Here is a 13,599-nt window from a genome sequence, read left to right as displayed (position 1 = left end):
GTACATGCTGAACAACACAAGTGTTTAGGTAATAACTTAAAGGGCAAGGAGCAGGGACTATATATGACCTATCATTGTATCTCCATGGCTAGAACATTCCTGATGGTTTCAAAAATGTTTGCCAAGTGACTGAGTATAGACCTTCTATTAATATCTATTTGCCTTTCCAAAACTAATCACTTGGTGGCAAAAATTGATTTCAGAAAATCATATTTTATTATTTAAAGAAAAATATTTGTCCTAATTTTAATCTTAAATTACATATAGTTCTATACCATAATATAAGCAAGAGATTACCCATTAATAAAATTATCTGACCAAACTCTCCAGTTTGGAGATTCTGTCCAACAGATTCTGTCCAAAGGATTCTCCAGGCAAGAATGCCAGACAGGGAGAGAGTTGCCATTTCCTCATCCAGGGGCTCTTCCCCACCCAGGGACTGAACCTAATTCTCTGTCTCTTATGTCTCCTGTACTGGCAGGCAGGTTCTTTACCACTAATGCCACCTGGGAAGCCCAATCAAGGTAAGAGATTACCCCCCATAAAATTCTGTTACCAAACTCTGATTAATATATTTGATAACTTTTCTGCCTGTGGTGGATATTGGTTATTGTTCAGTACTTTTGATATTGATAATATTTAATTTAAATCTAGAATATTGTGAAATATTGAACAAGTTATCCTAAATTTTATATCAAACTATAAATATATGTTTAGAAACAATTATCATCCATAATTAATAATTTGGGATTAAATGAAACTGGAATTATATTGAAAAGTTAAACTACCATTTTCAAAGAAATATATTCATTTTTCTTTCTCTTTTTTTCAAGAAATTGTTTTTGTCTCTATGTGAACTATTTAAAATGAAGATGAGATCTTCCACTGCAAAATCTTGTCTATCAACATGTGACACAGGGATTGCTTAATCTCTTAATACTTCTTGTTTAATGAAACTTCCTATCCTTGATTGTCATGTCCTAAATAATGATCTAAAAATTAAAACAAAGGTAAAATGATTAACAGAGGAGTGTGGCAGACCACAGTCCATAGGGGTGGCACATGACCAAGTGACTAACACTTTCATTTTTTAAATATATATATACATTAGATAAATATTCTACATTTATATTTATATATCGCTTATATAAATACAGACCTTGGCACAAAAATAAATATAGAGTGATAAAGGAATGAGTTGTTTCTGAGAAGATATTGAAGAAAGAATTGCTGTTCAAAATAGAAATTCAAATTCAAGGGCTAATAGATTCTAGAAATAACCTGAAATGTGTTTAGAAAAGCAAGAATGGTAGCAGAAATCTAAGCGAAGAAGAGAATTCTTTGGAGATACTAAACATGGAAGCTCTAAAGTTTAAATTATATTAATGGCCCAATTCTTCTTTATGTATATGTTCTCATTCTACTTTTGATAAATAATGACTTTAGTACTTCAGAAAATTTACCAAATTATTACATTTCACTGTATCTGTTAATTTGTTACATTATTATAGTCCATGAACTAATTAATACATCAGCCTTCATTAGCTTAATGTCTGTCACTTACTATGTAATTTTTTCTGAGATAATTTCCTCATCTAGTAATACGTATCTCTGTCAGTTAAGTTTCAGTCAGAGAAGAACTACTATAAGTGATATAGAATAAAGGATTTATTATAGGAATATAAACTTGCACAATTTGGGATCAAATTATACATTCGATATAACACTGTTATCTGTGCCTGTGTTCTGGGGCTTGATGTCAACAATTGGTAAAGGGAAAGTGAAAGTCACTCAGTAGAGTCCCACTCTTTGCAACCCCGTGGACTATATAGTCCATGGAATTCTCCAGGCCAAAATACTGAAGTGGATAGCCATTCCCTTCTCTAAAGGGTTTTCCCTACCCAAGGATCGAACTCAGGTCTCTCACACTGCAGAGGGATTCTTCACCAGCCGAGGCACCAGGGAAGCCCAAGAATACTGGAATGAGTAGTCTATCCTTTCTCCAGTGGATCTTCCTGACCTAGGAATATTGCAGTATTACAGAATAATGCAGAATCATTGCATGCTGATTCTTTACCAGCTGAGCCACTAGGGAAGCCCCAGCAATTGGGAAGGAAAGATACAAAATGAGAAAGGGCAGGACAGGCAGTTAGAACTGGACATGGAATAAAGGACTGGTTCAAAATTGGGAAAGGATTACATCAATGCTGTATATTTTCATCCTGCTTATTTAACTTACATGCAGAGTACATCACATGAAATGCCAGGCTGGATGAAGCACAAGCTGGAATCAAGATTACCAGGAGAAATATCAATTATTTCAAATCCTAAACTATTAAATATTTCAAATCCTAAACTATGATGCTGTTAAAGAGCTGCACTTAATATGCCAGCACATTTGGAAAACTGAGCAGTGATCACAGGACTGGAAAAGGTCAGTTTTCATTCCAGTTACAAAGTAGGGCAATGATAAAGAATGTTCAAACTACTGCACAATTGCACTCATTTCACTTGCTACCAAAATTATGTTCAAAATTCTCCAAGCCAGGCTTCAACAGTATGTGAACTGAGAACTTCCAGATGTTCAAGCTGAATTTAGAAAAGACAGAGGAAACAGAGTTCAAATTCTCAATATCTGGAATCATAGAAAAAGCAAGAGAATTCCAGGAAAACCTCTACCTCTGCTTCAATGACTGTGCTAAAGCCTTTGCCTGTGTGGATCAAAACAAACTGTGGAAAATCCTTCAAGAGTAGGCAATACCAGACCACCTTACCTGCCTCATGAGAAACCTGTATGTAGGTTAAGTGGCAACAGTCAAAACTGTACATGAAAAAATGGACTGGTTCAAAATTGGGAATAGAGTATATCAAGGCTATGTTGTCACTCTCCTTATTTAACTTATATGCAGAGTGCATCATGCAAAATGCTGGGCTGGATGAAGCACAAACTGGAATTATGATTGCTGGGAGAAATATCAATAACCTCAGATGATACCACCCTTATGGTAGAAAGTGAAGAATAACTGAAGAGCCTCTTGATGAAGGTGAAAGAGAAGATGAAGGTGAATAAGGAGAGTAAAAAAACTGGCTTACAACTCAACGTTCAAAAAATTGAGATCATGGCATCCAGGTCATTCAGTTCAGTTCATTTCAGTCGCTCAGTCGTGTCTGACTCTTTGTGACCCCATGAATAGCAGCACGCCAGGCCTGCCTGTCCATCACCAACTCCCGGAGTTCACTCAGACTCACGTCCATCGAGTCAGTGATGCCATCCAGCCATCTCATCCTCTATCGTCCCCTTCTCCTCCTGCCCCCAATCCCTCCCAGCATCAGAGTCTTTTCCAATGAGTCAACTCTTCGCATGAGGTGGCCAAAGTACTGGAGTTTCAGCTTTAGCATCATTCCTTCCAAAGAAATCCCAGGGCTGATCTCCTTCAGAATGGACTGGTTGGATCTCCTTGTAGTCCAAGGGTCTCTCAAGAGTCTTCTCCAACACCACAGTTCAAAAGCATCAATTCTTTGGCACTCAGCCTTCTTTACAATCCAACTCTCACATCCATACATGACCACTGGAAAAACCATAGCCTTGACTAGACGGACCTTTGTTGGCAAAGTAATGTCTCTGCTTTTGAATATGCTATCTAGGTTGGTCATAACTTTCCTTCCAAGGAGTAAGCGTCTCTTAATTTCATGTCTGCAGTCACCATCTGCAGTGATTTTTGGAGCCCCAAAAAATAAAGTCAGATACTGTTTCCACTGTTTCCCCTTCTATTTCCCATGAAGAGATGGGACCGGATGCATGATCTTCATTTTCTGAATGTTGGGCTTTAGGCCAACTTTTCACTCTCCTCTTTCACTTTCATCAAAAGGCTGTTTAGTTCCTCTTCACTTTCTGCCATAAGGGTGGTGTCATCTGCATATCTGAGGTTACTGATATTTCTCCCGGCAATCTTGATTCCAGCTTGTGTTTCTTCCAGTCCAGCGTTTCTCATGATGTACTCTACACATAAGTTAAATAATCAGGGTGACAATATACAGCCTTGATGTACTCCTTTTCCTATTTGGAACCAGTCTGTTGTTCCATGCCCGATTCTAACTGTTGCTTCCTGACCTGCATACAGATTTCTCAAGAGGCAGGTCAGGTGGGTCTGGTATTCCCATCTCTTTCAGAATTTTCCACACAGTGGAAAATTTTTGTGATCCACACAGTCAAAGGCTTTGGCATAGTCAATAAAGCAGAAATAGATGTTTTTCTGGAACTCTCTTACTGTTTCCATTCAGGCAAATAGATGGGGAAACAATGGAAACAGTGACAGACTTTCTTTTCTTGGACTCCAAAATCACTATAGATGGTGACTGCAGGTATGATATTAAAAGATGTTTGCTCCTTGGGAGAAAAGTTATTACAAACCTAGACAGCATATTAAAAAAAACAGAGACATTAGTTTACTGACAAAGTTCATATAGTGAAAGCTATGGTTTTTCCAGTAGCCAGGTGTGGATGTGAGTGTTGGACCGTAAAGAAAGCTGAGGGCTGAAATGTTGATGCTTTTGAACTGTGGTGTTGGAGAAGATTCTTGAGAGTCCCTTGGACTGCAAGGAGATCAAACCAATGAATCCTAAAAGAAATCAATCCTGAATATTCATTGGAAGGACTGATGCTGAAGCTGAAGCTCTAGTACTTTGGTCACTTGATGTGAAGAACCAGTTCATTGGAAAAGACCCTGATACTGTGAAAGACAGAATGTAGGAGGAGAAGGAATGAGATGGTTGAATGACATCATCAACTAATGGATGTGAGTTTGGGCAAACTCCATCATATGGTGAAGGACAGGGAAGCCTCGTGTGCTGCTGTCTGTGACGTGGCAAAGAGTCAGACATGACTGAGTGACTGAAAAACAACAAGGATAAACTGGTGACACAGAATATAATGTATCCCATGTTGATGTCTCACCACCACTTCCAAGCCTCCAACATTTATGATGCAGGGTATGTACAAGAGAAGCTGATACTCTTTTTCATGGACCTAAATATGCACCAGATTGAGGAATTAGAATGTTGAAGTAGAATCTGGCAGTAGTTAAAGGAGCTGCAGGGCTGGCTGATGCTCCATGACCATGAAATGAGCCAGCAGATAAGTATCATTTGTAAGTTGAAGCAGTACTAGAGCCATGCATAAACCATATGAATGTTAAAGGAGTAGGGCCAGTGCTTCTCTTCTAACTTAACTCTAATGCAAACACTCTTGGATCTCACATTAACCCAGAATTGCATAGAGAAGGAAAAGCCAAGGAAATAGACGACAATGACAATGCAAATCCATCACAACATCCTGAATTCTCAGAGTGCTATGTTGATGAAACAAAAATGCAAATAAAGTTATTTTCAGATAAAGTTATTTTCAAAGTTTAAACCACAAAAGTGGTAAAATGTAGTATTATTTCCACAAATTTTCTTTACAAAGATTGTTCACTTGTGTATTTATAACTGGCACTGCACTGTAGCTCAGACAGAAAAGAAGCTGCCTGCAATGCAGCAGACCCAGGTTCAATCCCTGGGTTGGGAAGATTCTCTGTAGAAAGGAATGCAACCCACTCCAGTATTCTTGCCTGGAGAATCTTGTGCATGGAGGAGCCAGTGGGTTACACTCTCTAGGGTCAGAAAGAATCAGACACGACTCAGTGACTAACACTACTACACTACTAGTAGTAGTTCTAATTAGCCACAAAAATAAATGTTAGATCCCTGTGTACTATGATTTAATAGGAATCTCTAGGCCTAAAGAATCTAAAATTTCCAAATAATTATCAGCTACAAAAGGACACAAGCAACCGCTTGGTCTATTCAGCATACCCTGATGATATTTAGTGCAGAGCCTGATCCCATATCAAGAAAGAAAGAAGGAAGGAAAGAAAGAAAGAAATGTGAGAGAGAAAGAAGAATCAAGATGATGGAGTAGGAGGCTCTGCGCAAATACTTCAAAACTGCAACTACATATACAACAACTCTCACTGAAACCAATGTGAAGATCAATTAGCAGAATGGCTTTTCTACAGTAGTTGTAAAGAAAGAACCACATGGTATCTGGTAGGAGGGGAGGAGAAGCAATCTAGTCATGACCCACATTCCTAGTGGCTGATGTAGAAAAGGAAGATGATATCACAGCCTCAGGGATCATCCTTACGGAGTGAGGGATGCAAGTTCTATATTAGGCACCCTAGCCCTGGGATCCATTATGAGGAAGATGAGCCTCCTTAACTGGTTTAAAAACCAGTGGGTTCTACTAAAGCCCTGTAAGGAACTGAGCATCCATTCTTAAAGAGCACATACATAGATTTTTATTCCCAAGCCCAGTTCAAAATCAGCAGATTGAAGAAACCATCATCACCAGTGTACATGCAAACATGGGGAAAGAAGAGCCAACTCAGAACTGTAGCTCCATGCCCTCAGGTCCTGGCTATGTCTCATCCAAAGCAGAGACTTCCATCACACTAAGGAAAATCCCAATTCCCTCAAGACTCCTATTTGAACTCCTCAGACTCTGGCCCCAGCCTCTAATAGAATAGCAGCTATCATTGAGCCTGGGAGAAGTCTCAGCTTGCACACAGCTCTGGTTCTAGTTGCTCTAATGTTAGTTCCATCTTCCTTCAAGGCAATGGCTGCCGGTATAATCCAGGAAAAGCAGCAGCCTGAACTCACTTCTCACTTCAGTTCTAGCTCTTCCATCAAAACCACTGGGAATACACAGATTACTTAGGGATGCTCCCTCCATGCAAAAACACTCCTCCATGACTGAGATAAGAAACAGTTTCACCAAATTTCATAGACAGAAAGTCAAAAATACAGAGGAATACATTTCACATGAAAGATGATGAAATCACAAAATAAAACCCTAATGAAACAGAGATAATTTACCTGATAAAATGTTCAAAACAGTAATAATAAAAATGGCCACTGAACAGAGAAGAAGAATAGAAGAACACAGTGAAAACTTTAGTAAAGAATGAGAATGTGTATAAAAAAGAATTAATCATAACTGAAGAACATGATAACTGAGATGAAAAATGCACTAGAATGAATTAACAGCTGATTCAGTGATACAGAAGAATGCATAAGTGACATAGAAGACTGACTACTGAGAATCACACAGTAGAAATGAAAAAAAAATAAAAACAAAATGTAAAATGAGGATACTTTAAGGTACTTCTGAAGCAATATCAGGTATACTAATATTCACATTATCAGGGTGCCAGAAAGAGAAGAGAAACAGGCAGAAAAATGTTTGATAAAATTATGGCTGATCCTTAACCTGAAGAAGGAACAGATATCCAGGTTCAGGATGAAAAGACAGTCCCAAACAAAATGTACCCTAAGAGAGTCACACAAGACTCATCATAACTAAAATAGAAAAAGTTAAAGATAGAGAATTTTAAAGACAGGGAGAGAACAAAGACTCACAAAGGGAATCACAAAAAATCACAAACGGAAGTACAATAAATCTATCGGCTTATTTTTCAGGAGAGATTATACAAGCCTAAAGGGAGTAGCATGATATATTTAAAGTGCTATAAGCTATCAAACTTCTCTGATAGCTCAGTTGGTAAAGAATCCACCTGCAATACTCCATTGTGTATATGTACCACAGCTTTCTTATCCATTCATCTGCTGATGGACATCTAGGTTGCTTCCATGTCTTGGCTATTATAAACAGTGCTGCGATGAACATTGGGGTACACGTGTCTCTTTCCCTTCTGGTTTCCTCAGTGTGTATGCCCAGCAGTGGGGTTGCTGGATCATAAGGCAGTTCTATTTCCAGTTTTTTAAGGAATCTCCACACTGTTCTCCATAGTGGCTGTACTAGTTTGCATTCCCACCAACAGTGTAAGAGGGTTCCCTTTTCTCCACACCCTCTCCAGCATTTATTATTTGTAGACTTTTGGATCGCAGCCATTCTGACTGGTGTGAAATGGTACCTCATAGTGGTTTTGATTTGCATTTCTCTGATAATGAGTGATGTTGAGCATCTTTTCATGTGTTTGTTAGCCATCTGTATGTCTTTTTTGGAGAAATGTCTATTTAGTTCTTTGGCCCATTTTTTGATTGGGTCGTTTATTTTTCTGGAGTTGAGCTGTAGGAGTTGCTTGTATATTTTTGAGATTAGTTGTTTGTCGGTTGCTTCATTTGCTATTATTTTCTCCCATTCTGAAGGCTGTCTTTTCACCTTGCTAATAGTTTCCTTTGATGTGCAGAAGCTTTTAAGGTTAATTAGGTCCCATTTGTTACATTTGAATCAGTTCTAATGAGGTGGATGAAACTGGAGCCTATTATACAGAGTGAAGTAAGCCAGAAGGAAAAACATAAATACAGTATTCTAACGCATATATATGGAATTTAGAAAGATGGTAACAATAACCCTGTGTACGAGACAGCAAAAGAGACACTGATGTATAGAACAGTCTTATGGACTCTGTGGGAGAGGGAGAGGGTGGGAAGATTTGGGAGAATGACATTGTAACATGTAAAATATCATGTAAGAAACGAGTTGCCAGTCCAGGTTCGATCCACGATACTGGATGCTTGGGGCTAGTGCACTGGGACGATCCAGAGGGATGGTATGGGGAGGGAGGAGGGAGGAGGGTTCAGGATGGGGAACACATGTATACCTGTGGTGGATTCATTTTGATATTTGTCAAAACTAATACAATTATGTAAAGTTTAAAAATAAAATAAAATTTAAAAAATTAAAAAAAAAAAAAAAAAAAAAAGAATCCACCTGCAATGCAAAAGACACCAGTTCGATTCCTGGGTTGGAAAGATCTGTTGGAGAAGGGATAGGCTACCCACTCCAGTTTTCTTGGGCTTCCCTTGTGGCTCAGCTGGTAAAGAATCTGCCCACAATGTGGGAGACCTGGGCTCAGTCCCTGAATTGGGAATATCCCTGAAGAAGGAAAAGGCTACTCACTCCAGTATTCTGGTCTAGAGAATTCCATACAGTCCATGGGGTCACAAAGAGTCAGACATGACTGAGCAACTTTCACTTTCACTTTCAAGGGAAAATCTACAACCTAGGATATTCTACAATGCAAGTTTGTCATTCAAACCTGAAGAAGAGGTAAAGCGTTTGCTAGAGGGTAAAAACTAAAGAGTTCATCTCAATATCAGTAAATGAAGCTTACGAGAATTTTAAGTCATCTTCTTGAAAAAAAAGAAAAAAGAAGAGGGTATAACATGAAATAAGATAATATATGATATAAGAATTGATATTGTCAAAATGACTACACTAGCCAAGGCAGCCTACAGATTCCATGCAATCCCTATCAAATTACCAATGACATTTTTCACATAAATAGAACCAAAAAATAAATAAATAAATAAAATTTGTGTGGAAAGTCAAAAGATCCCAAAGCTGAAGAAATCCTGAGAAAGAAAAACGGAGCCAGAAGGATCCAACTTCTTGACTTAAGACTATACTACAAAGCTACAGAAATCAAAACACATGGTACTGGCACAAGGACAGAAACATAGCTCAATGGAACAGAATAGAAAGCCAAGAAATAAACCCACACATCTACAGTCAGTTAACCCATGATAAAGGAGGCAAGAATATACAATGGAAAAGACAGTGTCTTCAATAAGTGGTGCTAGAGAAAACTGGACAGCTACATGTAAAAAAATGAAATTAGAATATTATCTAATATCATATGCAAAAATAAACTTAAAATGAATTAAAGAGCTAAATGTAAGGCTGGATACTATAAAACTCAGAGAAAAACAAAGGCAGAACAGTGTCTGACACAAATCACTAAAATAAATTTTTTGATCCACCTCCTAGAGTGATGAAAATAAAAATAAACAAACAAAATGAATGGGACATGCATGCTAAGTCTCTTCAGTCATGTCTGATTCTGTGGAGAGAGGTGTCCACCAGGCTTCTCTATCCATGGGATTCTCCAGGCAAGAATACTAGAGTGGGTTTCCACGCCCTCCTCCAGGGGATCTTCCCAACCCATGGATAGAACCAAGATCTCTTATATCTCTTGCATTGGCAGGCAGGTTCTTTACCACTAGCACCACCCGGGAAGCCCATATAACTTAAAAGCTCCCACAAAACAAAGGAAACCATATACAAAGTGAAAAGACATTTCTTCCAGAATAGGGCAAAATACTTGCAAACACAGCAAACAACAAGGGACTAATTTCCAAGATATAAAACACCTCATGAAGCCTTATAAATAAGAAGACATACAAGTAGCCAGAAAACATGAAGATGGCCAGAACGTCCATGAAAAAATGTTCAACATCACTAATTATGAGAGAATTGCAAATCAAAACTAAAATGAGCTTTCACCTCACAACAATCATAATGGCCATCATCAAAAAGTTTACAGACAATAAATGCTGGAGAGGGTGTGGGAAGGAAGTCCTTCTATACTATTGGTGGGACTGTAAATTGGTATAGCCACGATGGAGAACAGTATAGAGTTTCCTTTAAAAAAAAATAAAAAATACAATGACCATATGATCCAACAATTTCACTTCTGGGCATCTATCTAGAGAAAATCATATTTTTAAAGGATGCATGCACCCCAGTGTTAAATGTAGCACTATTTGTAATAGCCAGGACACAAAGAAATTTCAATGTCTACCAAAAGAGGAATAGACTTTTTTAAAAAGTGGTACACATATTCAGTGGAATAAAGGTAGAGTCTGATCGGTTTGTTGATTGGTCAGGAGAGGAGAGAAAAGAAAAGTGTTAAGGGAAAAGTACTTAGATTGAGTTGAGATACAGACAGCCAAATGGAGATTTTAAGTCAGCATTAGATACGTGACTGATTCTCAAGGAGAGATCAAAGGGAGAGAAATAATTTTAGAGTACTGCCATACAGATGGAATCTAGATAATATAAATTTAGAAAGACATTATGTAGAAAAAGTAGAAATCTGATGAAAATAAAACTTAAGTATTTAGAGACTTAGGTATAGGTAGATAGAAAAAAGTATTTTATTCTATAAGAGGTCAATCACACTAAATGCTTCAGAGAGTTTGAGATGGAAGAAGCTGATGATGCTGTGTGAATCCTGAGTATCAGACACGAGGTTCCTGGTAGAGACGGTTCTCTACAGTCAGTGGGTTATAGCACTTTGGAACATGGAAAAATCTCACTTGGATCATAAAGTGGCATTAGACTTCTGGGAGGAGGGGTATCTAAAAATAATGATATATTGAAATAGACGATGTCTTACTGAGATTAAATTTCGACAAAGTACTTGCAAATACTCTTGATTAAGAGAAAAGAAAGATTATCTAAAAACATTCATGTGGATTAAGGAAAATTTGGTTTCCATTCAAGAAGGAAAACAGGAATTAGGTTTGCCCTCCTAATGAAACAACCAAAGGAGTAAACAAAATATATGAAACACTGGTTTTCAAGACACTCAGTGTCTTGAAATAAGGGACAATGATGCCTGAAAAAGAGTAACCAGATGAAGTGAGGTCTGTGATTGGCTTAGCTTACTACCTTGAGAGGATTTCCAAGCCATGGAACTTTTGTTCAAAAGGCACACTGTAAGAAAGAAAAGATAAGTAACAGTTATGGAGAAAATATTTGCAATTTGTGAGTGTCATATATGGACACTCACATGGTAAAGCATCTGCCCACAATGTGGGAGACCCAAGTTTGATCCCTGGGAGGGCAAGATCCCCCCGAGAAGGGTATGGCTACACACTCCAGTATCCTTGCCTGATGAATTTCATTAACAGAGGAGCCATGGGGTCACAAAGAGTCAGACATGACTGAATAACTAACACTTTCACTTTATATCTGATAATGAACTTGTATTCAAAATAAGTAAATCCAATTATCAAAACTTAATAAGAAAACAACATTTTTAAATGGCAAAACTTTTGAGCAATTACTCCCCTCTCTTACTTCACAGAAGACAGATGCAAAGGAACATAAAAATATAGTCAATAATCAAGAGGAAATTTTAAATTATAAGCACAAGACCCACTACACACATGTTACAAATGTTATAACTTTAGGCTAGAATGTGGAGATACTGGCACTGTTGTGCACTACTGGTAAGAATGTAAAGTGGTGCAACTCCTATGGAAAATATTTGATGAGTTCTTAAATATGCATGTAATATATGATCTAGCCATTTCACACTTAGATATTTAATTAAAATAAATGAAAACCTACATCAATACAAAGATTTGAACATTAGTGGTCATAGCAGGTTGATTTTCACTTGTCCAAAACTGCAAACAGGAGAACAAGATGGTGGAGGAGTAAGTAGATGTGGAGTACATCTCTCTCCACAGATACCTCAGGAATACACCTTCAGACACAAAAGTGCACATGGAACACCAGCTGAGAGCAGACAGGAGTACCTGACCAGTGGAAAAGAATATATAAAACCATACAAAACTCAGTAGGAGGAAGGAACTAGGGGAAAAAGAAGAGTGTTAGTAGGACTGGACCTACCTTCAGCAGGTGGGGGAACTGAAGCAGGGGTCCAATCACAACATCGGGGCAACTGTCTGAGTCAGAAGAGAAACATTTAAGGCTGAGAGTGAAACAGCTGATCTGTGACAGCCTAAACGGAATGAGAATCAGACCGTCCTTGCCACAGCCATACACACCCTGGACAGGAACGCTGGTCCTCTGAAAGGTGCAGCAGCTGGGAGCTGGAGTTTAGGGATTATGGAGCAATCTCAGGGCAAGGGCTGCCATTGACTGCAGAGAGACACATTGAGGGAATGTGAGGGAGAAGACTGGGGGAAAATGACTGTGGAAAAAGCCTTGCAGCCATGGAAACAAGGTGGTACTTCTGAGTCATACGTAGAGTGTGGAGCCATCACCATAGCCTCTCTCTCCCCACAGGCCAGCATCTGAATAATAGAGAGGCTGGCCCATCAAAGACCTGATGCACTGAACTACAGAGTAGGACCCCACCAAGGCTGCTCCTTTAAGTGACTGATGTGATGATCTACGGCACATCTATGAGTAGGACCCCAGCTAGGGGTCCCTTCTATGTGCCTGATGCAGCAAACAACAGAGAAGGATCCCAAGCTAGGGAGCCTTCTATGTGCCTGAATGAGTAGAGCTACATAGAAAGACTGGCTAAAGAGGCCTTCTGATGACCAGCTACAAGAGGTTCTAAAAAAGACTGATAGGGCCATAATTTCTGCAGTGGAGGCAGTCCATGTCCCTATACACCTGGCACTGCCAGGGTCCCCATAAGCCAAGCAGCTGTGCCACCTTCATGCTCAACTCTCATTGAGGCAGAGCTGCCACAGGCAAAAATGTCTTGCATCTATGTATGCAGGGTCGCTTATTTCATGACAGACTCTTTGGAACCCTGTAGACTGTGTCCTGCCAGGTTTCTATGTCAGGGAGGGGGGTTCTCCAGGCAAGAATACTGGAGTGTATTGGCCAATACTCGTTGCCATACCCTTCTAGAGCACCATATTTCCTGCTGCCCTAGCCATAAACTCTCATGAGTACCTAGTGCTGCCACAACCCCTGCGACCCAAGCAGCTGCACTACTTCCACACCTGGCCCTCATAAGGGCAAACCCAAGCCCTCCAGGACAG

At 39.0% G+C, this 13,599-nt stretch overlaps 1 pseudogene; it reads right to left on the bottom strand.

Moving 5' to 3' along the window:
- The window catches only part of LOC109577644 (N-acetyllactosaminide beta-1,3-N-acetylglucosaminyltransferase 2-like), a 46,602-nt pseudogene extending 33,283 nt beyond the window's left edge, over positions 1-13,319 (bottom strand).
- Between the last annotated feature and the right edge of the window lie 280 nt (positions 13,320-13,599).

The sequence above is a fragment of the Bos indicus genome, chromosome 24 (assembly GCF_029378745.1).
Source record: "Bos indicus isolate NIAB-ARS_2022 breed Sahiwal x Tharparkar chromosome 24, NIAB-ARS_B.indTharparkar_mat_pri_1.0, whole genome shotgun sequence".
Classification (NCBI taxonomy): domain Eukaryota; kingdom Metazoa; phylum Chordata; class Mammalia; order Artiodactyla; family Bovidae; genus Bos; species Bos indicus.
This window is presented reverse-complemented; position numbering and strand designations above follow the sequence as displayed.